This window comes from Saimiri boliviensis, chromosome 5, assembly GCF_048565385.1.
Source record: "Saimiri boliviensis isolate mSaiBol1 chromosome 5, mSaiBol1.pri, whole genome shotgun sequence".
Lineage (NCBI taxonomy): Eukaryota > Metazoa > Chordata > Mammalia > Primates > Cebidae > Saimiri > Saimiri boliviensis.
In genome coordinates, this window is record NC_133453.1 from 89,654,007 (window position 1) to 89,679,494 (window position 25,488).

At 40.1% G+C, this 25,488-nt stretch overlaps 1 protein-coding gene across 2 annotated transcripts in view; it reads left to right on the top strand.

The window, feature by feature from the left end:
- Positions 1-266: 266 nt before the first annotated feature.
- The window catches only part of LYPD6 (LY6/PLAUR domain containing 6), a 154,861-nt gene continuing 129,639 nt past the window's right edge, over positions 267-25,488 (top strand). For both annotated transcript variants that reach the window (XM_003921984.4, XM_074399706.1), the window contains exon 1: positions 267-467. The gene's annotated coding sequence lies outside the window, so the exon portion shown is untranslated. The remainder of the gene's footprint in view (positions 468-25,488) is intronic.

Consider the following 25,488-nt stretch of genomic DNA (forward strand, 5'->3'; position numbering starts at 1 on the left):
CTTCCCGGGCAGGTCCCAGATCTCTCCAACTCCGCTCACCCTGAGGGCCGGAGCGCGGCGCCCGGATGCCCCACCTGCGCGGGGCGGTCTGCTCCCGCGGGCCGGAGTTTACAGACTTGGCGCTCAGGCTGCTTCTCCTGGAGTTGGGTCGCGCGCGCCGGGCCAATGGGCGCGCCCCGCGGAGGGCTCCGCTCCCCCCGCGCGCGCTGATTGGTCCCGCGGCCCTCGAGGCCGGACCGGCCGTGGCTGCGGGAGGCGGCCAGTGCCCGGCGCGGGTGGGAGTGGCGCGCGCGCCCCCCGCCGCCCCCCGCGTCTCCCCCGCTCCCTCCTCCTCGCTCCCTCCCTGAGCTCCCGGGCTCCGGCCGCGCGCTGGCGGGGCTCCGCATTGCACACTCTGGGGGCGCCGCAGTCTTCGTGGGATGGGGCAGCGGGCTGCAGCTGGCGGCCGGAATCCGCGCGCAGCCCGGGTGAGTAGAGGCGGGCTTCCCGGGAGAGCACAAAAGAGCAGGGGGTTGGTGCCAGCGGCCCCGGCTCAGGCGGGGCCTGGCCAAGCCAGGGAGTGCGCCGAGTCGCTGGAACTACCCAATGCTAGGGCAGCCCCCTGGGGCCAGAGGAACTGGGGTCCCGGCCTCCGGCGTTTTGCTCCGAGTGGGCAGAGAGCCCCGCGCGCAGCCTGGACTGGTCCAGAGGGGCGTGTGTGCCCTGTGTATTGGGCTGGCGCGCGGAGGGTGGGATGGAAAGGTCTGGAGCTGCCAAGTTCAAGGCTGGAGGAACCTTTCCCAGGAGTAATTAACCACCTTCCCACGGCCCAGCGTGCGTCCACCAGGAACTCCTGCTGGAGGGAGTTGCTGGGCGGTGGACTAGCAGCACCCCACATGTTGCTGCGGGGCGGGGGGCGGTGGCGGTGGCTCGGCTGCACCCATCCGGAGCCTCTGAGGGAGGTGCAGTGCGCTGCGGGTACCTCCCTGCGGCTGCCAGACCACGCTAGGCCTTTCAACGACCCACCCCGACCACCCGGGGAAGAGACTATCCACCCACAGAGTTGGGACTTGGCCTGGGCTGGACTTGGCGACCTGTTTTTCTCTTTGGTAACAGCAGTTCGATTTATTCACATTTGGCTAAGCATTCAGTTACAACCTAAAGCTCACTTATCTGACGGTCTGACTCACTCTGACCCCCACCATAGCCTCACCATTTCTGCCCTCCTCCAGTCCCCTTCCCTGCCCCATTATCTACTCTGCTCCTCACTGCAGGGTTCAAAACTTGGTGTTTGAGCATGATTGCCTTCGGTGTGGTCCTTGGCATTTTCAAGCGTCATAATCACATCCCATTTCCTAGAGGACTCCAAAGACTTGTTATCATGGGGTGGGGAGAGAGAATCGGAGGGGCTGGAAGAGGGTCTTTGGTAGTGACTTACTGAAAAACAGCATTGACCTCCCAGAGCATATGACAAAAAGAATGTTAAGCTTCTCTCTCTTGTAACCTATCCAAGGTGTGACCTCCAAAATTCAATTTTCTTTGTGGGAGGCAAGGGAGTTTATATTCTCCAGGGGGAAGCTTATTTTTTGTTAAATTGACTTGCTGTGACATACACTCTGTTCTGCTCTGCTCTGGCCAGCCATTGCAGATGGCATGATATTATTAGAGCAATTCCCTTAAAGCCATTACATTTTCTTTCGAATGAGAGGAACTCGAGCTAGCTGTTTAAAATTTTGGATCTGCACCTTATTTCTCTAGAAGACATTAATGGTTACTGTATATGTGCTCACGTGCACCAAGTTTGCAAAAGATATTTGTGCAATCGCCCATGAAATGGTTTAATGCACATTTATGTTAAACCCATTTAAATGTAAAACATCTATCTGTTTTCAATTTTAGTTTCTACCTCGACCAAAGGCACCAGACTGAAACAGGACTTAAAAGAGGCTTCCTGGTTTAAACAAAGATTTCTAGAACTCTAGTCCTGAGAGCACACAGTAAGCTTTCCGAGCTTGTAGGCACACAAAGCTTGTTAAAAATTGTGAATTGGTTCCTTGGGTTAAAAATAATGGAAATGCTTCCAGACTAAAGAAGACAGACAATTCATGAGGCTACACTCTGAAGCTATGACAGTCTTCGTAAGGTGAACGTTTATAGTACATAATGCATAAATGGGGCTGATTATAGGCAAATAATATCAAGTAAATAAACATACCATGTGTTGTGTCATACTGGATAGTTTACATGGCACATTGAAATCTACTGTTAAAGTGTCTGAGGAAATCATGTCTTTATCATCCCCATTTCACAGGTGAAGCAACTGAGGCTTTCAAAGATTGGCTTTTCCAAGGTCAATAGCAGAGCTGAAAGTCAAGTGTTTTTCAAATTCTTTCCTTCCTCACTTCTTCCCTTCCTTCCTTCCTTTTTGGTGTTTACCTACTTCTTTGTTGTTTACCTACTTCTGATTTCTGCACCTCTTTTTACTGTTCAAACCATAGCTTGAGGGACCATTATGAACCATGCCCAAAAGGGTTTGCTCTTTGCTAAATATCACTTAGTTCTCACTAAGGTGAGGGTTGATAAAGATTTAAGGTGAAAACTAAGAGTGGTTTTAAAGGACTACCCTTTTCAAAGAGATACATTATTTTTGCTAATGAGTTGTTAATGGTACACATAATCAAAACCCTAAAGGATGATGTCCTAATGGTAGTGTTTCAGAAAAGCCAAGTAACAGTAAGAGAGATGTGTGAGAAATATGTAAGTCTCCTATTTTATAAACACACTTCTCATAAGCTCTGCAGACAATTAAGGGAGATAATACATGAATATCTCATTAGTGCTATTCTTATTTTAAAAAGAATTGACAAAACAGATGACTTAAATAAATTCAGAACTACTCTGGAAACTAAAAAAGCACCCACTTATCCAAAGTCCTGAAATCCTCATTGACTAGTGTACAAATGTAGCAGAAGACATTGGTTAAAGAGAAATCATGTTTTTTCTTGCAAAGCTAGGAATAAGAAGTGTACAGATACCTGCCTATTGATTATTTTTAAGGACTCATCATTTGCAAATCTTTTCTTGAAAAATGGTTGCTTACAATATTTACTTGTATCATTGCATAGTATTTATTAATGGGATTGATTTCATTTGGAATAATGTGATTAAGTGTTGAGTCTTAGTTAAGTATGTGGGCTTTGGATTCAAGTGTTGTCTCACGTATACTAACTGTGGGACTTCAAAAAATGATTGAACTTCTCTGTGCTTTAATTTTCTTACGTGTAAAGCATGAATAATGTACCTACCTCATGCAGTTTTTAAAATTTATTCATGCAGCAAATACTTAGTGATTCCCTAGTATATATCTGCTCTGCTCTAGATGCTAGGGATACATGTGAAAACTCCTTGCCAATGAAGTTTACCGTCTGCTGCCTGACATCTAATGACACAATGCATTTAAAATGCTTAGAATGGGGCCTGACACCTACCAAATGCTCCGTTATTGTTAGCTGTTGGTATCATACATTCTTTCAGGAAATGTTTAGAGTGCCTAACAGATGTAACACAGATTGCACCATGTAATGATGAATGATATGTATTTCAATTCAATTAAGTATTCTAATAGAAGAGGGGACTACAAACGGGACATCAAGAGTATGATCAGTCTCTAAAAGGGAATTCAGTGCTGATATGTTAAAGAAGAAATGATAAGAAATACTTAATTTACCCATAAGAAAGTGGGGAGCATATGAAATACCTTACGGGAACCCAAATGTTGATAAGAAAAACAATTCTTGTACCCAAGCTCTGTAAAACACTAAACACATAAGGGAAACACATGGGGAAAGTAAAGAAAGAAAAAGAAAGCTACTTGCATACACGTAAGAAATAAGGAAAATTTGAAGGGTCAGTTTATTAAATTGACCTCATGAAGGGTGACAGATCCCAGGCATACTAGAAATGCGGTAGCTGAAAGTGAATTTGTTAAGAAAAAAAAAAAAAAAATCCTTGCAATGGGTTTCCAAAATAATAATGGAAGTCTCTTGAATACTGTGAAATAAAGGTTGTGGAACTACTCGGCTTTCATCGTACCAAACATGTACTGGGAGATAAAAAGAGATAAAACAGAATGTAAATGAATTCTTGGCTTCTGCTTTGCTTCTGTTTTTGCTGAGTAATATTCCTACAACCAGTCCTTTTCAAGGAATACACACGTTGGAGATAATAGATCAGGAAGTGGCAAGTGCTGAGGATATTCCAGACCCAATCAGCAGACTAGTTACAGATAAATCACCAAGACTAGGTGGTCTTCACCTAAAATGTATATTGAAGAAGCTTGGTGTGTAAGTGACAGCAATCTGGGGTATTTCTGGGGCATTGACTGGTGTCCTTGCGGAATCCAGTCAGGTGAAGGGTTTCTGGAAGGACTGGGGGCCTAGAAACCAGACCCTTGCCCCTGTGGACAACTGGGAGATGGATATTCAAAGTAAACACAGATTACAGCAAGTAACGATTTTTTTTTTCTGAAGAAAAGGGGGGTTGACATATTAGAGTTAAAGAAGGAAAATACAGTCACATACCTCATAACAATGTGTGGGTCAAGAATGCAGTGCTTATATGATGGTTGTCCCATATGAGTATAATGGAGCTGAAAAATTCGTATCACCTAGTGACATCTTAGCCGTGGTGATGTCAAGCACAACACATTACTCATCTTTGTTAATGCTTATGTAAACACATTTACTGTGTTACCAGTCTTATAAGAGTATAGCCCATATAATTATATACAGTGCAAAATACTTGAGAATGATATTAAACACGTAGGTTACTGTTTTACATATTTGCTGTTAATATGCAATTTATCATTATCTTACAGAGTACTCCTACTTACATTTAAACAATAAAGCACTAACTGCAAACAGCCTCAGGCAGGTCCTTCAGGAAATATTCCAGAAGAAGGCATTGTTATCATAGGAGATGTCAGCTCCATACATGTTATTGCCTGTGAAGACCTTCCAGTGGGACAAGGTGTGGAGGTGGGAGACAGTGATATGGATGATCCTGACCCTAAGGAGGCCCAGGCTAATGTGTGTATTTTTATCTTAGTTTTTAACAGAAAAGTTTAAAACATGTTTTTATTTAGTAGAAAAAAGCTTACAGAATAAGGATTTGAAGAAAATCTTTTCATACAATGTGTTTGTGTTTTAAGCTAAGTGTGGTTACAAAGGAACCAAAAAGTTAAAACATATAAAAGTTTGTAAAATAAAAAAGTTACAGTAAACTAAGGTTAATTTAACATTGAAGAAAAAATTTTTTAATAAATTTAGGGTAGCCTAAGCATAGTACTCATAAAATCTATAGCGATCTACAGTAATGTCCTCAGCCTTCACATTCACTTCCCTCTCACTCGCCCAGAGCAACTTACAGTCCTGCAAGCTCCATTCATGGTAAGTGCCCTACATAGGTATGTCTTTTTTCTTTTATAACATATTTTTATGGTACCTTTTCTATGTTTAGATACACAAATACTTACTTTTGTGTTATAGTTACCTATAGTATTTAGTACGGTAACATACTGCATAGGTTTGTAGCCTAGGAACAAAAGGCCATACCATATAACTTAGGTATGTAGTAAGCTATACATCTAGGCTTGTGTAAATATACTCTGTGATGTTCACACAGTGACAGAATCACCTAATGATAGCTTTCTCAGAACATACTCCCATTGTTAAGTGATACATGACTATATGTTTGCTGCAAAAGTGTAGCAGAAGATGTATTTTAGTGTTTCAAAAAGCCTAACTAGGTTTCTGATTCCAGTTCTCTCCTCATTCATGACCTTTTGTTATGAATGGGAAATTGGCTAAGGAAACACGAAACAAAAAATGGAGATCAATAGATATGTCTCTGAATGGACAAATAGCCTCTTCTAGGAAGTAGTTTGGGGATGGTCTAATTTAACACTTTTATAAATGCTTGTGGGTGATATGCAGTTCTTATGGTAAGTAAAAACCAAGCTGCTAAAGTTGAACTATAGAAATAACTTAAGGCAATCTAAATAAGAAGAAAAATAATAGAAGATTAAAGTCAAAATAGAAGGTTGAAGATAAGTGTACTTGGAAAAAGCAATTCCAAGGACATTTATAGGAGATAGTTTTAAATTCTGTTCTTATCAGCAGAAAACAAAGCTGGCTAACAGTCTCTCAGCTCTCTAAAATAACATGTGTCCACCAAGTTAAAGTCAATATTAGAAAAAGGGTGGGATATAAAACTCTGTCTTAATGTGATGCTATTCTTAAAATATAGATGGTTGAATAAGTTTATATAAATAAATCATCTTTTATTTGTTCACTTATCTATGTGGAAAGAAATACATCAAAATATTAACAGTGGCTGTCTCTAAGTGTTATGGGATTGGAAGTGATTTTTATTATCTTCTTTTACCTGTGTTCTCCACATTTTCTACAATAAACACATATTGTTCTTATAAGAAAAAACATTATGAATATAAGATTCAGTATTACAACCTCAGGTTTCATGTAGTCTTAATATAAAGAAGGGCTCATTTGATTATCATTTCTATGTCTTCTGAAAATAGGTAGTTGAAAATTTTGCCTTTTTCTCCCTCTCTGAAATCCCCCTGTAAAAAGGGCATATTGTTGAAATACTTTGTTTTTTTTTTTTTGTATTTGGTGTTAATGACAAAATGTGGTTGAAGATTAACACGTGTGCTTTTTAAAATAGAATTAGGAAATGTAAAAAGATATTATTTTTGCCATAACTATTAGGATACAAAGGACCAAGTTATAGAAGCATTGCTGATTCCTTTCTAGACTGTAAGTGCCCTGAGGGCAGGCACCAAATCTGTTTCTTTTCTTTCTATACAGTGCTTGCCTTGGGGTGTAGTAGAGAAGACTCTCCCAGTAAATACTTTTGAATATTTTGAGTTGAGTGAAAGGATTGAAAGCTCTGATAGGCTTGTAGAAATTTGAAATAAGAAGAGTTCTTAGGGCCCATTGTATCCTCTGAGTTCGTATGATTCACTCAATTCTTAGTGTAATTGTGCTCCCTAAGTTATCCTGGCAGTCTTTGTATCATATGACCCCTGGGCCCTGAAAGTGGTTTGTGCTGGTCATCTGGGATCCTCTGGCTTATTCTTGAGTTTTGATACAGCTCCTGCCACTTGCATCCATCTCTCCTTTCAATTTGTTTTGTGTTTTGGGGCAGGCGTTTTGTTTCTTCCCTTGGCTCTGGATTTTATCTTTCTTTCAGGCTTTGGGTTCATCATCTTTTTCTCCCACTGTGAACCACCAGTATATATGATCCCAGTTAGCTCTGACCCCCTTTTAAAAAACCTTTTATTTTAGGTTCAGGGGTACATACACAGGTTTGTTATGTAGGCAAATTGCATGTCACAGGGGTTTGGGGTACAGATTGTTTCCTCACGCAGGTAATAGGCATAATAACCAATAGGTAATTTTTCATTCCTTACTCTCCTCCCACCCTTTACCCTGAAGTAGGCCCCAGTGTTTGTTGTTCCCTTCTTTGTGCCCATGTGTTCTCAGTGTTTAGCTCCCACTTATACGTAAGAGCATGTGGTATTAGGTTTTCTGGTCTTGGATTAGTTCACTTAGGATAATTGTCTCCAGCTTCACCCATGTTGCTTCAAAGTATGTGATCTCCTTCTTTTTTATGGCTGCATAGTATTCCATGGTGTATATGTACCACATTTTAAAAATCCAGTTTACTGTCCATTTATGTTGATTCCATGTCTTTGCTATTATGGTTAGTGTTGCAGTGAACGTACACATTCATGTGTCTGTATGTAGAACAATTTGTATTCCTTCGAGTATATACTCAGTAATGAAATTGCTGGGTCAAGTGGTAGTTCTGTTTTAAGCTCTTTGACAAATTGCCAAACTGCTTTTTACAATGGCTGATCTAATTTACAATCCTACCAGCAGTGTATAAGAGTTCTCTTTTCTCTGCAACCATGTCAGCATCTTTTATTTTTTGACTGGCCCTTCTTGATAAGCTAGAATCTTTTAAAGACTAGTTTATACCATAAACTATTAAATAATAACAACTGAATATTACTGTGGTCTGAATATTGGCATACTGCCAAAATTCTGTGTTGGAACCTAATCCTCAATGTAATAGTGTTAAGAGGTGGGCCCTTTTGGACAGAGCCCTCATGAGGGGGATTAATGCCTTTATAAAAAAGGTTGAAAGGAGCTCCTTTGTCTCTTCTGCCATGTGAGGAAACAGCAACAAGGTGCCAACCGTGAGGCAGAGAATGAGCCCTCACCAGACATCAGATCTGCTGGCATTGAGATCTTGGATTGTGAGCATTAAATTCTGTTATTTATAAATTACCCAGGCTAAGGTGTTTTATTATACCAGCCTGATAGACTAAGACAAATATTAACACCTGATCCCCAGAAGGGATCTAGGGGTCATTGTAGATTGTTCTCCAGTATCAACTTAATAAGGCACTGTAGTTAAATTATTCAGTAATATCCCTGGTATTGTGAGAAGGAGTCTTTGCAGAAGAACAGAAAATTTTATCTTGTTCTTACATAAATTCTGGTATATATGTTACAACATGCAACCCCATTGTCATTTTCAAGAATGACAGACAGGGAAGAATCAGATAATAGTAATAACATGGTTAAGTCAGCGCCCAGGATTTTGAGTGAGGGCTTGGGGGAAGTAGCTGTTTCTCTGATGACAGAATGTAAAGGGAAGAACTCTGGCTAGGAAGATAAAGGCTCAAGGGATAGGACCCTTGTGTATGCATTATGAAGACCACTGCCTACTAGACCGTCTCTTTTAATCTGACTCCAAGACTAAATATACCAACCCATAGGCTACCTGTAACCAGAAGGCCATAGGACAGGAACTCCTGGTTGCCATCAGGTGCTTCTCTTTGAGGGAGTTCTTGAAACGGTCCACAGCTCAGGTGTGAAGAGATGAGATCCATATTGGACAGGTGCTGGAGCCATCCTGGCTTAGAAGCCTCATTCCCCTAGGACCTAATATCTCTTGTAACTCCATAGACAAAACTTCCAGGGTCTCACCGGAAATGTGCCCAGTTTCCAGAATCTTGGCCCCCAGGAAGCCCCAGCATGATGTACCATCAGGTAATTTTAGTTTTCTCCCAGTCTACCAATTATAGTCATAGCTGTGACTTGTTACTATGATGTTTTTACCCTTATCAGGTTGCAACAGTAAAACAGCTAGACAGATACCTGAAGTCCAGTTCTCATGCACAGTTACAAGTAGAGTGAATTTGGATTATTTTCACAAAAATTAAAAACTAGAACTAGAACACATCTGATGATATCTGAAAACAAGGGATTTTAGAAAGCAATAAGGTCAGACAATGTAATACCCCTGCCTCCTGTTCTGCATTCCCACCTGCTCACCCGTATTCTCTGGACAAGAGGATGCAGAGTAAGATGAAAAATAGGTTCAGAAGTGTTTAGGTGTCTGCATGAGTAATTACCATATAATGGATCGTTAGGCAACATGAAAGCCACTGGGTGTAAAATCTTCATCGTTTGCTAGACTTTTTATTGGATTCTTTTAATTCAGATTTCTGATCACCTGCCTGAATGAATTCCCAGAAACTGTTGCCACAGTTGTAACTGGTTCTCGGCCATAGACATAGGAAATCATAAACCCAGGATTGTCCTGTTTCTGCCTTTTTTTTTTTTTTTATCATTATTGCCACTTGAACTATCAAAATAAGTACATTTAAGCATTTCAGATGATTAAATAACAATGCAGTTAGGATTTTGGGTGAACATTTTCAAAAAATATTTTAATATTTTTATGCCCTAAAAAGGAGAAATAAAGGTTATTTTAAGTACAACTTTTAGTACCACATGGTATAACATATTAGCCCAAATGTCCACATTACTTAAGTTTCTATCAAGACATCTAGAAATACTAGTTATTTTATGCTGTTACAGAACTTTAGATAATGTGTACATTTACTTGCACTTACAGTAACAGCGATTATTACCCTCTACGTTTACTTGCATGGTTTTTCATACACAAGACTCTACCTGCTTGTGAGAGATTATGTTAATTTTCCACTGGCAGAGAGGCAATGTGGAGGGAAGGCTGGAGGTCTGGGCTCTCTTGTTGTGTAATTCTGCCTCGACTAGTTGCTACCTGTGTGACCTTGGGCAAGTTATTTAGTTTCCTCCAGTTTAACTGGCTATACCATTAACTAGCTGGCTGACCTTTAGCCAGTTGGTCACCCACTGTCTGTGCATCATTTGCTTCAACTATAAACATCAAGAGGCTGCACTAATTAAATTCCCAGATGAATAGGAACCAACATATTTTTTGACATTTAAAACTACCCATTAATGCTGATCTAATAAAATTGCTTTGATTAACTGAAAGCGTGGTATAATATTGGTATATAGACTAAAATAAACATTCTAGAATTCTTGGCTTCTAAGGACATGAGACCTCTAATAAATAATTTAAAAGATGTAGCACATCCCTGCAGAATGTGTTTTCTTTCTATATAGATCTTCACTGTTCTTTGACTTTCCACACGAAATACATTTAATTTCTTAGAAATTTTCAATCTTGGAGAAAAAAAAATCAAGTGTTCTAAAAATATTGCCACTTAAAAATACTGACTTTAATAAAAGTAATATCCTGTGTTTATATAGTGGCTTTTCATGGAAGATCAAAGGAATGGTATTATAAGTACATGGTTGTTCTTTTATGTATAACTTCATAGGAGAATTTTCTTTTATTGAGTTCTTTTAATTCAGAGTCCCCATCACCTAACTGAGTGAATTCACAAAAACTTTTGCAGCAGTTGCGACTTGTTCTCAGTCAGGTGTGTCCTTGGTCGGGGTGTCCTTCCATCCATTATTCTCCAATTGACAATGCTTTCATCCTTCAAAGCCTAGTTCAATGCAGCCTCTCCAAAGATACCTTTTCTCCTGATTCCCTCATCAGTGTAAATTTTGCTCTTTTATGTACACTTGTATTTTGTACTGACATATTCTTTGTTACATTCTATACATTCTCTTTTTTGTTACATGTATTTCTAGTCTTATTTCTCATGGATGCCAGCATGAACATATTGTTTTGCATGGAGTAAGCCCTCAATATGCTGAATAGAATAATACCTTTCATAGAGAAAAGCTGTAAAGATCTGAGGGAAATCACAAAGGATTGTGTCTTAGACTGTTTGTACTACTATAGCAACAACAACAAAAAACCTGGGAGTGGCAAATTTATATGAAACAAAAATTTATTTCTTGCATTTCTGAGGCTGGGAAGTCCAAGATCAAGGCACCGGCTGGTGAGGGCATAGTCTGTCTGCTTCTAAGATGGCACCTTGTTGCTGTGTCCTCACATAGGGTAAGGCAGAAGAGCAAGTGAGTTAAGGCCATGTGAAGAAGCCTATTGTATAAGGGCCTTACTCCCATTTGTGAGGGAGGAGCCCTCATGCATAATTACCATGTAAGAAAGTCCCATCTCTTAATACTATCACATTGACCACACCTGAATTTTGGAGGGGTCCCAGTCAAGCCATAGCAGACTGATTTAGATGGAAGGGATGGATTTTACATTATGTGACAAACTGTCACCTAATTTTGGTCCCTGGATGTCCAGGAAGAACAAATGAATTCCACAAGCTGTACACATTCTTCTTAGAGACCCTACCCTGCCACTGTGTCTTTGGAATACCTTTTAGGTATTGAGGGTATTCACAAAACAGACTCTAAGCCCTGAGTTTCTCATGACCTGGGACTTTGGAAAGTTAGGTATGACATATTTACCTTTACCCTGACAAGGGCACCAAGCCATTTATGAAGGATCTGCCCCCACAACCCAAATACTAGGCCCCATCTTTGACACTTGGAATTACATTTCAACATGAGATTTGGACGGGATACAACACCCAAACCATATCAGTAGGAAATTGTAATTTTTTTTTTAATTAGAAAAGTTCGAGGAAGAAAATAATCATTCCCTATTTCATCACACACATTTAATTATTCATCTGTAATTTCTTTATTACTTTAATGATATTCTTTCTCTCTAGGTCACGTGGTGGCTACCTAGTTATGCATGTAGCATATGTTTAATGTGTTTGATCCTTATCTTAATAGAGTAAACCAGAAGACAATATAGCAAACATACTATGTGTAAAGATGTACAATGTTCATCTATGCTACTGAAAAACTCTTTCATCAGTGGTCTCCCATGCAGCATTGTAGAAGGGGAAAATGTGCATAGTTAGGGCTGGTGCTTTTTAAACAAATAGACAAGGCCAGAGCTGTTTAATCTCTAGTGGCCAATGTTCCTTCTGTTCATTGCCATAGATTAGAATCACAGCCAGCTGGCTTAAAATGTTGTTATAAGGAGCACCAGGTGAGAAGTGGCTGCATCAGCATCACCTCCCAACAATCCTGATAAACAACTCAGGGTTCAACTCTTCCTTTTCCCAGTGTTGTTATTCTTGGGTATAGGGGAACCAGGCAAGCAAAAATCAACATGGTACAAAAAAATTTTTCTCACCAAAGCTCTTTGGCGGCTCAACTTTCTGAATGAAGAGCATTGCATTTCGTAGACTAGAATAGCATTTTAAAGACATGTACTGTCTACAGTGGTACTTTCTTCTCAATTAGGAACTATATAGGAGAGTTCTTTGCTAGAGGAGTCAGTTTTCAGCTAGGACATGCAAATTCAGGAAAGGTACAGTGCTATAGTGTCTATAAGACATCTTGTAGACAAGTGAGCAAATTCATTTCCTGTAGCTTCTGGGCAGTTCTGGCATTGCACGTGGGTTTCAGATCTTAGCTGGAAAAGCACTGCATGGAATAAGATTGAACATGGAAAATGGAAAGGAAGAGTGGGCAGAGAAGAAGGAGCTAAATAGGACTTTTAGTAAAGAAAGTATCCTCTACTTCATAATTGTTTTTTTATAAACTTTTTGATCCTATATGATTCCTGTCTTATCAGAGACATCCCTAAAATAAAGAAAATTGAGAAGGACAAACATCCATCTGCCTTAAATTATCACCCAGATTTCTGCCACTCCCACTTTCAAAGTCACTCCTTTGGCAAGTCACTGATTTAGCTTTAGAAGATCACTGTTAAAAGGCTTCCCTGAGGGGAAGACATGCTCATCAATGATTTTATGTTTATATTTTAGACTACATTAAGTCAAAGGCAGTCAAAAAGCAAACAATAAATTCATTGATGAGCATGTCTTCCCCTATTTATACTAATAGTGGGGACAATATTTCAGAAAAGAACAATTGATGAAAGACCCAGATTTTATTCTGACAGAGGCATTTCTGAGTGAAGCAGGGCAGTTAATCATAGAGCTGTAAAGATGAAAAGACGAATACTGAACATATAGAATATGTGCTCTATTCTTCCCTTCATCTTTAGGATTACAAAAGATGTTTATTACCCCCTGCCTCACCAACAACTGTCTTGGATTTTTTATTTGGCTGCACCAGATTCACCCTTGACTTGATGAGGAGCTGGTAAAAGCTGAGGTGCTTTGTGGGAGCAGGTGAGGGAGTAGAGGAAGGTATAGACAACCAAGATGTAGCATGGCTGTGTCTGAATTAGACCTCCTCCTACAGAAATAGCTCCTCTTTCAGAGGTTATTTTAAAGTGAAGGAATACAGGGTGGTCATCTGTAATCTCTTGAGTCAGCAATAGAGTAAGAAGCAAGCATGTAGTATCTTGTGCCCATGGTCCACCGACTTGGCAGGCTGAGGCAAGAGTATGGCCTGAGCCCAGGAGTTTGGGGCTGTAGTATGCTGTGACGGCACCTGTAAATGGTCACGACATTCTATCCTGAGTAACACAGCGACACTCCATCTCTTAGAAAGTATAAATAAAGGCCGGGTGTGGTGGCTCACACCTGTAATCCCAGCACTTTGGGAGGCCGAGCTGGGCGGATCACAAGGTCAAGCGATGGAGACCATCCTGGCCAGCAAGGTGAAACCCCTTCTCTGCTAAAAAACAAAAATTAGCCAGGCGCTCGGTACCATGCCTGTAGTCCCAGCTATTCGGGACGCTGAGGCGGAAGAATCGCTTGAACCCAGGAGCTGGGGGTTGTAGTGAGCTGGAATTGTGGCCCTGCACTTCAGCCTGGCGGCAGAGCAAGACTCAGTCTCAAATAAATAAATGAATAAAAATAAAGAGACAGTAAGGATTCTAACTGAGACACCCTCCGCCCCACCTCTGAAAAAAGAATGAATAAGTAAAGAGTAAGGGTTCACACTATTTTTCATATATTATTGTTGCATGTCATGAATTCTCTGGAATTAGAGCAGTCCGAATATCTACAGGTAACCTACAAGTAATCTACGGCAGATATCCTACAGTGGGCTGGGGATTTCATTTGATTGTTTATTGTCTACCCTTAATTAAAAATTTTAGGAATATATGTCAAATTTTCTGTTATTTTAATTCAAGTTTATTTCTGATGAAACATTAGTATTCCTGTTTAGTTTTCCTTGTCTTGTTTAAAAAATTGGAGTTGGTTATGTACATTTAATTATGTATATTTTAAAAGCTCCAAATTGCATTTTGAAATTTGACAATTGATAACTATTTTCCTCAAATGATAAAAGATATACTAATAATATTAGCTCTTCTCTGAGCTCATGTAGGTCCTCAGCCTCCTTGAGTTGCCTTAGAGAGGCTTCTGAACTGCACTGTGCTCCAGTTTTTGAATTCAACTCTTCTATTTTTAGAGACCACCGTTTCTATTCTCCTAAATATATAAACAATGCCTTAGTTTACTCTCTCAAGCCCTGGCAGAGAATAGATGCCCAGTAGATATTTGATGAGCAGACCCTCCCTACTTGATCGGTGTTTCTTGAATAAATGAATAGATTGTTAATTATTATAATTGTCACTGCTTTCATTCCAGTAATGTAGCCACTGCCTGGCATTTAACACTATTTTTTAAAAACAGTTAAAAATAATTTTTTTGTAACTCGCAAGCTTGATGCTAATTAGTATTTAATGTTTGTTTTTCTATTTAAAATAATAGATAAAATAATTGTACATAAAAGTTTTCGTACAGATTTCACAAAGCTGAGCACATGTATCTGTGCAATTGGTTCTATACTGCAGCAGCTCAATGAACTTGGAAGAGACCTGAGTCCTCTCACGTAGAACTAAGTTGCTCTTTATGGGACTGAACATAAGTGCCATAAAAACACTTGGTAGGGTTTGTTTTGGCATGTTACAGCATTCCCCCTCGGGAATGCTCAAACATTTTATGGATGGAGATTTCCATAAAATCTTCTACATAACCTTCAAGTCATCTTATGTGAAAAAGAACTTAGTTTGCATTTGGTCTGTACATAATTGTTGACGTTTTATAGGTAACACTCTGAATGTGTAGAAAGATTGAGGCTTTCCAGCCGTTTCTCAGACTTACTGACTAGGAAGTCTCTGTTATTAAAAACTGGTTGTTTTTCTCACAGCTCTGGAGGCTGGACCGTTAGGGGTCAAGGTGCCAACACTTCTGATGTCTGGTGAGAGTCCCCTTCCTGACTTTCAGATGGCTGCCTTCTTACTGTATTCCTTTTTTTTTTTTTCTTTTTTTTTTTTATTGCATTTTAGGTTTGTGGTACATGTGAAGAACATGCAAGACTGTTGCATAGGTACACACATGGCAGTGTGATTTGCTGCCTTCCTCCCCTTCACCTATATCTGGCATTTCTCCCCATGCTATCTCTCCCCAACTCCCCACCCCTTGCTGTCCCTGCCCTGTTTCCTCCCAACAGACCCCAGTATGTGCTGCTCCCCTCCCTGTGTCCACGTGTTCTCATTGTTCAACACCCGCCTATGAGTGAGAACATGAGGTGTTTGCTTTTCTGCTCTTGTGTCAGTTTGCTGGGAATGATGGTTTCCAAGTTCATCCATGTCCCTACAAAGGACACGAACTCATCATTTTGGATGGCTGCATAATATTCCATGGTGTATATGTGCCACATTTTCCCTGTCCAGTCTATCATTGATGGGCATTTGGATTGGTTCCAGGTCTTTGCTATTGTGAACAGTGCTGCAATGAACATTCGTGTGCATGTGTCCTTATAGTAGAATGATTTATAATCCTTTGGATATATACCCAGTAATAGGATTGCTGGGTCAAATGGAATTTCTATTTCTAAGTCCTTGGGGAATTGCCACACTGTCTTCCACAATGGTTGAACTAATTTACACTCCCACCAACAGTGTAAAAATGTTCCTATTTCTCCACATCCTCTCCAGCACCTGTTATCTCCCGATATTTTAATGATCGCCATTCTAACTGGCATGAGATGGTATCTCAATTTGCATTTCTCTAATGACCAGTGAAGATGAGCATTTTTTCATATGTTTGTTGGCCTCCTGTATGTCTTCTTTTGTAAAGTGTCTGTTCATATCCTTTGCCCACTTTTGAATGGGCTTGTTTGTTTTTTTCTTGTAAATCTGTTTTAGTTCTTTGTAAATTCTGGATATCAGCTTTGTCAGATGGGTAGACTGCAAAAATTTTTTCCTATTCTGTTGGTTGCTGATTGACTCTGACTGTTTCTTTTGCCATGCAGAAGCTGTGGAGTTTGATTAGGTCCCATTTGTCTATTTTGGCTTTTGTTGCCAATGCTTTTGGTGTTTTGATCATGAAGTCCTTGCCTACGCCTATGTCCTGAATGGTTTTGCCTAGATTTTCTTCTAGGCTTTTTGTGGTGTTAGGGCTTATGTATAAGTCTTTAATGCATCTGGAGTTAATTTTAGTAAGGTGTCAGGAAGGGGTCCAGTATCTGCTTTCTGCATATGGCTAGCCAGTTTTCCAAACACCATTTATTAAACAAGGAATCCTTTTCTCATTTCTTGTTTTTGTCAGGTTTGTCAAAGATCAGATGGTTATAGATGTGTTGTGTTGCCTCCAAGGCCTCTGTTCTGTTCCATTGGTCTATATCTCCGTTTCGGTACCAGTACCATGCTGTTTTGATTACTGTAGCCTTATAGTATAGTTTGAAGTTTAGTAGTGTGATGCCTCCTGCTTTGTTCTTTTTGCTTAGAATTGACTTGGCTATGCAGGCTCTCTTTTGGTTCCATATGAAGTTTAAGGTTGTTTTTTCCAGTTCTGTGAATAAGGTCATTGGTAGCTTGATGGGGATAGCGTTGAATCTATAAATTACTTTGGGCAGTATGGCCATTTTCACAATATTGATTCTTCCTAACCATGAACCTGGAATGTTTCTCCATCTGTTTGTATCCTTTCTTATTTCACTGAGCAGTGGTTTGTAGTTCTTCTTGAAGAGGTCCTTTTCATTCCTTGTTAGTTGTATTTATAGGTATTTTAATCTCTTTGTAGCAATTGTGAATGGGAGTTCATTCTTGATTTGCCTCTCTTTAAGTCTGTTATTGGTGTATAGGAATGCTTGTGATTTTTCACATTAATTTTGTATCCTGAGACTTTGCTGAAGTTGCTTATCAGTTTCAGGAGATTTTGGGCTGAGACGATGGGGTCTTCTAGATATACAATCATGTCATCTGCAAATAGAGACAATTTGACTTCCTCCTTTTCTATTTGAATACTCTTTATTTCTTTTTCTTGCCTGATTGCTCTGGCTAGAACCTCCAGTACTATATTGAATAGGAGTGGTGAGAGAGGGCATCCTTGTCTAGTGCCATATTTCAAAGTGAATGCTTCCAGGTTTTGCCCATTCAGTATGATATTGGCTGTTGGTTTGTTGTAAATAGCTTTTATTATTTTGAGATACGTTCCGTCAATACCTAGTTTATTGAGGGTTTTTAGCATAAAGGGCTGTTGAATTTTACTGTATTCTTATATGGGGTGAGGTTGGAGAAGAAGGTGGGAGAAATAAGAGAGGGAGAGAGAGAAGAAGAACAAGAGGAAGCGGAATAAAAAGAAGAGGAGGAATAAGAGAGAAGAGAGAGAAACAAGTTCTTTTACGTCTCCTTAAGAGCACTAACCCTTTTCAAGAGAGCCTCACCATTGTGACCTCCCAAAGTCCCCATCTCCAAATACTATCACATCACATTGGGGTTTAGGGTTTCAATATATCAATTTAAGGGGACACAGACATTCAGTTTATAGTACATATCATACCTTTTTAGGATGGGGAAGGTATAGGGTCCTCATCTCTCTGTGGCATTCCTCCTATTTCCCCATTTCCCTAACCATTTGACTAAAACCATTACCCCATTACCAACATCATCACTTGACAAAATGGAATTGATGTGTTAAAGCAGTTGTCCTTAATAACCCAAAGGAAAAAGAATTCAAGTTACTTGTTTTAGGGTCTGGCATTGAAATTTATTTTATTTGCTGTAATTTTATCCCCAAAATGACAGATTCCTTTTTCATCTTTTTTGAGTAGGATTTGTGTCATTTTTTTGGCAGCACTTAAGAAACTATCTCTTATTGGTGATTTTGAGAATTGTTCATACTTGAACAGAGATTATGAGCTTAAGTTTAAATAGCCTTGAAATCTTTTAAAAATAGTTGCATCTTTTAATTGCATCAACACTGTCTATATTTAACATGTCCAACTATTTAAATGACCTAATATTTTATAGTTGCCAATGCAAACATAGCAACAATCAGGCAACAAGTACCTTTTTTCTGGGCCCTACCCAGGGATATATTTTTTTTTAAAAAAGAGTGGAACTGGGCATGGTGGCTCAAGCCTGTAATCCCAGCACTTTGGTAGGCCAAAGTGAGCGGATCACCTGAGGTCAGGAGTTCAAGACCAGCCTGGCCAACATGGCAAAACCCCTTCGGTACTAAAAATATGAAAAAAGAAAAGTGGAAGACACAGCAACTGTTCTCCTGGAACTTGGCTTTTCTCTCTGTCTCTCTCTTTAAATACCAGGTCCTGCCAATCATAGTTCTAGGTGGAAATACAGTAATAAATGAAGTGGATAAAAGTCTCTAGGAATAAAGCAGTGAACAAAACACACAAACATTTTTGTCCTGATAGAGCTTATATTCTGGAGGAATAGAGTCAGAAAATAAGTAAATAAATAAGAAATGCGTCGTATGTTAGCTGCTGCTAAGTGCTATGGAGAAACAAGCGAGGAAAGGGAGAGGAAGTGCAGGGGGGCAGTGGAGGCAGCTGGTACCTTTAACTCTGGTGACTCCACTGCGATGGTGCCACATGAGCACCTGGAGCTGGTAAGGGAGAGGGCCCTCCAGGCAGAAATGCCGAGGTACTGTGATGGCCTCATGCCTGGCTTGCTCTCCAAGAAAGCCAGTAGAGCAAGCCAGCGGGAGAGTAGCAAAAAGTCAAAGATGTAAAAGGCAAGCTGTTCAACATGCAAGGTGTTAGAGGTTATCATACTATGATGACTCTTTCCTTACCTTCTTCTCTTCTACTTTGTAAGTCAGGGAGCCATTAGAAGATTCTGCTCTGAGGAATGACCTAATTAAGTGATTTAAAAGATCACTTGTTACTGTGAGAAGAAATACAGGAGGGCAAGATTGGAAAGAGGGAGACTAAATAAGAGGATGTTGTAGCAGCCAGATGTTGGCTAGATCTGGTTGGTTGCAGTGGAGATGCTGCAAAACGGCATGCTTTGTCTCTTTGGAAAGTGATGGAGCGGATTTCTGAAGCATAGGATGTGGTGTATAAGTGAAAAAGCAGCATCAAGGATGCTTCCAAGGTTTGGGGCCTGATAACTGGAAGAAGGGAGCTGTCATTTACTGAGATGCAAAGACTGAAAAAGAGCAGATTTGGAAGAGGATCAGATCAGGTGTGCACAACTTAAATTTGAGGTACCTATTAGGCTTCTAAATGTAGAGTAGGAAGTAGGGAAAAGGAAAATGAATTCAGGGGAGACGTCTGGGCTGAAGATAGAATGTCGGGAACTTCAGTATTTCAGTAAAAGCCATGAAAGGGGAGCAAATCTGCAAGAGTGAGGAGATGAGATCAGTCTGTCAGAGAGTAAAGACAGTGAAGTTGCAGTTGTGTGCTCTGTTATTATTCACTGTAGGCGCAGAGAAAGTAGGAATATATGGGCTAAAAAAACCTGAAGCAACTTTCATGAAAAATGTGGGACTTAGACTGGTCTTTGAAAATGGTTAGGATTTGGAAAGGGTAGACAAAATGAGGAGAGGGCATTTTGGTGAAAAGTTACCCGAATTAAACACACTGCAGTATGAGGTAAGGGAAAACATACCGAGGTCATGGTGGGATTTTCTCGTCTGTGGAAGGGGTAATACTTGAGGATTTAGTTCAGTCTGTTTCCAAAGATCATGATATGCAAATGGTAAAGAGACTTGGGTCCCATTAAAATGTTAAACATTTCCCAATACTTTGCTAACAGCCTTTCCTCCTTACCCTTCCAGCTGGTGCTGTCTTATATTTTGTAGTAACTTGAAACTGACATGTGGAGAATTTTAAGTACATATGTTATCAAAACAGATGTTTCACAGACTTTATAGACTATCAGGAGGTCATCTTGTCTTTCAAAAAGCAGCCTGGAATTAGAATTTAGTTCCTCTTATAATTTCATGCTCCAAAGTAGCTATATGAGAAATTGAAAATTTATTAGCAACTTTCTCTTGTTCTTAGATTTTAGAGAGATGGCAATTTCAATAAACCTGAAAAAAATATATATGCTATCTTATCTAGAGGCAGATTATTGAATAACGTTACTTGCCTGGTGATAAATCTAAGGTGCCTAAGTATTTTAATGCTTTCCCAGAAACTTTGGGGTTGTATTTTTAAAAAGGGAAAAAATCAACAACGCTGCAGTCTTTTTTGATGCAAAGTAACAAAGCGAAAATGAACCACGTAAAAGAATACAAAGGATTCCAGCTTTGGAACAAACGGCTGGAGACCTTTTTCTGCTTCTCCCCCTCCCCACTTTTTTCTAGAATCTGGATGAGAATCAAGTGTTATTTTTATTCCGTGTCCAAGTTTTTCATGGAATTGCAAAAGCTAAGGACTTTAGCAGAACTCCCTAAAGTAAGAGGAAACGATGCATTTCTTTGTCCTTTTCCTTAAAGAATGCCTTTAAAATAATGTGCAGTTAATTGTTTGGTATAACCAGGTGTGGCATTCCATATCCCCATTTGTTCTTTGGGTTTCAGGGAGTTGTACTTCTGCAGAGTACGACTCCGGCAGGACTTGACAGTTGATCTGTAGCCCTTGAATTCTACAGGTCTTGGCTAGAGAGCAGCAATCAGTTAGTGGCAGAAGGGTTTATAAAGAACCTGTGGACCCTCTAGTGCTGGCCAGTAGAATTTTCTATCCCAGTCTTGGTGACAGGAATGTTCTATGTATGCACTTTCCAATATGGTAGACACTACCCACACTTGGCTACTGAGTACTTTAAATGTGAGTAGTGCAGCTGAGGATCTGAATTTTAAGTTGATTTCATTGTAATTAATTTAAATGTAAGTAGCCACATGTAGCTAGTGTCTCCTGTACACTTGATTTTATTCTGTAAATAAAATAGTGACTGCACCGCCAAAGCTGACAGCTCATCTAGAAGGAGCACAGAGTGGCCAGATGCCCACACTGCCCTTGCTACAGCTTTCTGCCACCCTGATGAGTGTCCATGGGTAGATTTTTCACACAGGGACATGACACTCCTGATTATCTCCAGGAACTGGACAATATACAGGACTTTGTGAAATGCCTCCCTGTTGTCCTTTGTAGAAGTGGGGAGAAGGAATAGGAAAGGCGGAATGACATTAGATGAAATGAGGTCATTGTTATGGTCTTCAAGACCTTTTTCTCACAGAGATATTTTTTTTAAAAATAGCCTAGGCTGGGTGTGGCAGCTCACACCTGTAATCCCAGCACTTTGGGAGGACGTGCAGGCTGGTCACTTGAGGCCAGGAGTTTGAGATCAGCTTGGCCAACATGGTGAAAACCCATGTCTACTAAAAATACAAAAATTAGATGGATGTGGTGGTGCATGCCTGTAATCCCAGCTACTCAGGAGGCTGAGGTACAGGAATTGCTTTAACCCAGGAGGTGAAAGTTGCACTGAGCTGAGATCATGCCACTGCTCCAGCCTGGATGACAGAGAAAAACTCTATCTCAAAAAAAATTAAAAAAAAATAAATAAATAAAGCCTATTTGAATATTTTATTAAGGATTGAGAAAGAGAATTATCCCGGACCATAGATGTTAGAGGCAACATTGGTACATACTCATTTTACTGGTGTCTTGAAAGTGAGAATTTGTGAAGAACTCAGTTTCATAGCTGGAGGAAGACTGCATGATCATAAGGAATATTCTCTAGATTATTATTTAAAAAATTTAAAAGTGGATTATTGAAGGCCTGCTATGCACCTTCACATAAATACAAAATATGTATATATTGCTCCAGGAAGGGGGTTACTAAAGAAAGGCATAGATAGCACAGGACATTAAAATGATGAAGATTAGGTCACTGGAAGCCAAGGAAGGGTTGAGTGTGTGACAAGAACAGGCAATGGTCCCAGCCCCAGGATCCTCCAGAAGGGTGTTGCTGTTATGGAAGTGCCAGTTAAAATGACACTCCAGGAGCACAGTTGGTGGTTCAGGATAAAGGAGGTGTTTTGCCACTCAGTGGTCAGCCTTTACAATAAAGAGGTTGGCCATAGTCTTACCGCTGCTGTGGTGAGCTGCCGCCACCATCCCCCTCAGTATCAGAAGCTGTCCCAGTTGAATTTGCTGAGAAAGGTGTTTTAAAAGATTTGTTGGTTGATATTTCTGTGGCCATTCTGCCACTCTCACTCATAAAACTAAATGGAGCTTATGTGCCAGGGACTATGCTTCACTTACCATCTAAATGAGGAGGAAAAAAATGTACACATGGAAGAAGAAAACTAACAATAAACGCTACAGGATAGATCCCCAGTGAGTGGTGCAGACAGTAACTGCCTTATCCGATAGTTGTCTTCAAATGCATAAAGGGCTGTCAGGTGGAAGAGGTGTTAGACTTACTCTCTGGGGCTCCAGAAGGCAAAACTGATGGTATTTCTCTTTAATTAAAGAAATGATTTTTGAAGGCCTATATATGTAGAGTACTCTGGCAAGAGAGAATGATTTAGGAGAGGATAGAATGTGCAGGATATGAAGATGTGACAGTGGCTGCTAGTTACAGGGAAGTCCATCCTAGTGAATAGAAGGGAAAGCTTCAGGAAACAGAACAGGCTGCTATGAGGAGGTCAGCCCCCTTCCTCAGAAGTGTTCATAAAGACACTCTGCTACTGGCTGGGAAAGGGGATTCATACTGGTAGAGCAGGGGTCAGCCAAATCCGGCTGGCTACCTCCTTTTGTAAACGAAATTTTATTACAACTCAGCCATTGCCCATTTGTGTAAATATCCTAAATGGTCGTTTTTGCACTACAATGGTGGAGCTGTGTAATTGGGACAGAGATCATTTGTCCCACAAAGCCTAAAATATTTGTTTTCTGCTCCTTTATAGAAAAAGTTTGCTGGACCCTACATAGAGTTGGATTCAGAGATACGTAAAATCTTTTTCAAATTTTCTGGTTGTAAGGGTTTCAGAAAAAAAAAACAAGACAAAAGCCTTGTGGGAACTCTAAAAAAGGTTTCTTGTAAGAAGTAAACTTTTGGTCAGACCTTCAAATAAAGTATTTGCTGGTCCTGGCAGAGGAGGTCTGCCCACAGGGACCACTTGGGCAGATCTCAAGAGGACTGCATCTCTGGTCCTTGAATGCAATGTACAGACTCATTCCAACATTCATGCATGCATGCATTCATTCATTGTGCCTCCAGCATGTTGCTGGCCAATGTAGTTAGTCATCTACAAACACTTTGCTTGCTCTGGTAAAGTAAGCACAAATTCCAGCACGAGCTGTTGGCATTTTGATACTAACTTTGCTAGAATGAAAATGTTCATGAAGTTCAATGTTTATAAAATTGAGTTTTATGTAGTTATTTTAAGTATAATTGTCTCACCTAGACAGAACTTAGAATTTATTTACGTATCCTTCTTAATTGTAGGGTGTAAGAAATGATGGTTCCAAAATGAAAACCTCGCTGTATTTGCAGGAGATGCAACTTGGAGTGTTAAGGATAGGATGATACACATTACTATTCATGCCTTTTTAATTGATTAGCCTTTAAGGCTTCTGCAAGCTTTTAAAAGTTGTTTTGTCAACATTAGACCAGCTGCTGTGTAATTATGGTAGCTCTTCTTGCAGTTAAATTCTTTTAATAACGTGTTCAATCTGCCGATGCCAAAGTGCTTTGAACCTGTGATATATACTATAGAGAGCTTTTGTTTTTACTTACAGATGGTTGGTGCCATTTTCTGGGCAACTCTAGAATTTTCACAGAAATTTTAAAGATGAATTACTTCAAAATGGGAGGCAAATGAATTTGAACATCAGGTTACTCCTCCCCCTATAAATATTGTTCATATGTGACTTGCATTTTGAACTTGGCTCATAACAACTGGCATGAGCTGTTGGCATTTTGATACTAACTTTGCTAGAAAGAAAATGTTCATGAAGTTCAATGTTTATAAAATTGAGTTTTATGGAGTTATTTTAAGTATAATTGTCTCACCTAGATACAACTTAGAATTTCTTTACATATTATTTACTTATTTACATATTAAATGTGCTCATTAAAAAAAAAAAAATTCTACCTTGAAACCTTTTTAAGGCTCTTTTCTCTGACTCTCCAGCTTGTAAATTAAATGAGATCTTTCTAGCACCAGACAGATGGTGGTGAAAACAGTGGGCCTGTAACAAAGATCACTTCTTAATGAGGAGCCACAAAAGGGTGGTTCTCCCTTCCAGGCAGGGGCTGAAACTTCACTCAGAAAACTGAGTGTGAATTTAGCGGTGTGTGAAGTCTGGCATGAGAAAATATAACTAGGGATAGGGTCTGGTGTCAGAAGATGCAAACAGAGGATCCTGTATTGGCCTCCTCCCGAATTCACCCGTCCTTCTCCCACATTGCGTTGTACTGGTGTATAAGGCATGAAGGTGGGTGCAGTGATGATGGTGGCTGTAGAGGCTGTGCCTGTTAGTTCAGGCCATTCTGGTGGCTACTTTCCGATCGCATTTTTTTATGCTATAGGAAGATAGCATAAAATGGAGTCTCGCTCTGTCACCCAAACTGGAGTCCAATGGCACAATCTTGGCTCACTACCACCACACCTGGCTAATTTTAGTAGAGACAGCATTTCAGCATATTGGCCAGGCTGGTCTCAAAATCCTGACCTCATGATCTGTACCCCTTGGCCTCCCAAAGTGCTGGGATTACAGGCATGAGCCACTGTGCCCAGCCTTCTACAGCATTTTAAAAGGCAAAGGGCACAGAGCATCAACACATGAAGGAGTGAGAGATTAAAGTGAGCTCCGGCAGCTTTTTATGGCCCCATTATTTAATTTGTGTTAAGGAATGCATCTGTGTTGCTGGAAAACTATGAGGCACGTCTCTCAACCACCTTTTCTTTTCACTGTATAGCATACGGGAGCTTGGGATGCAGTTGAC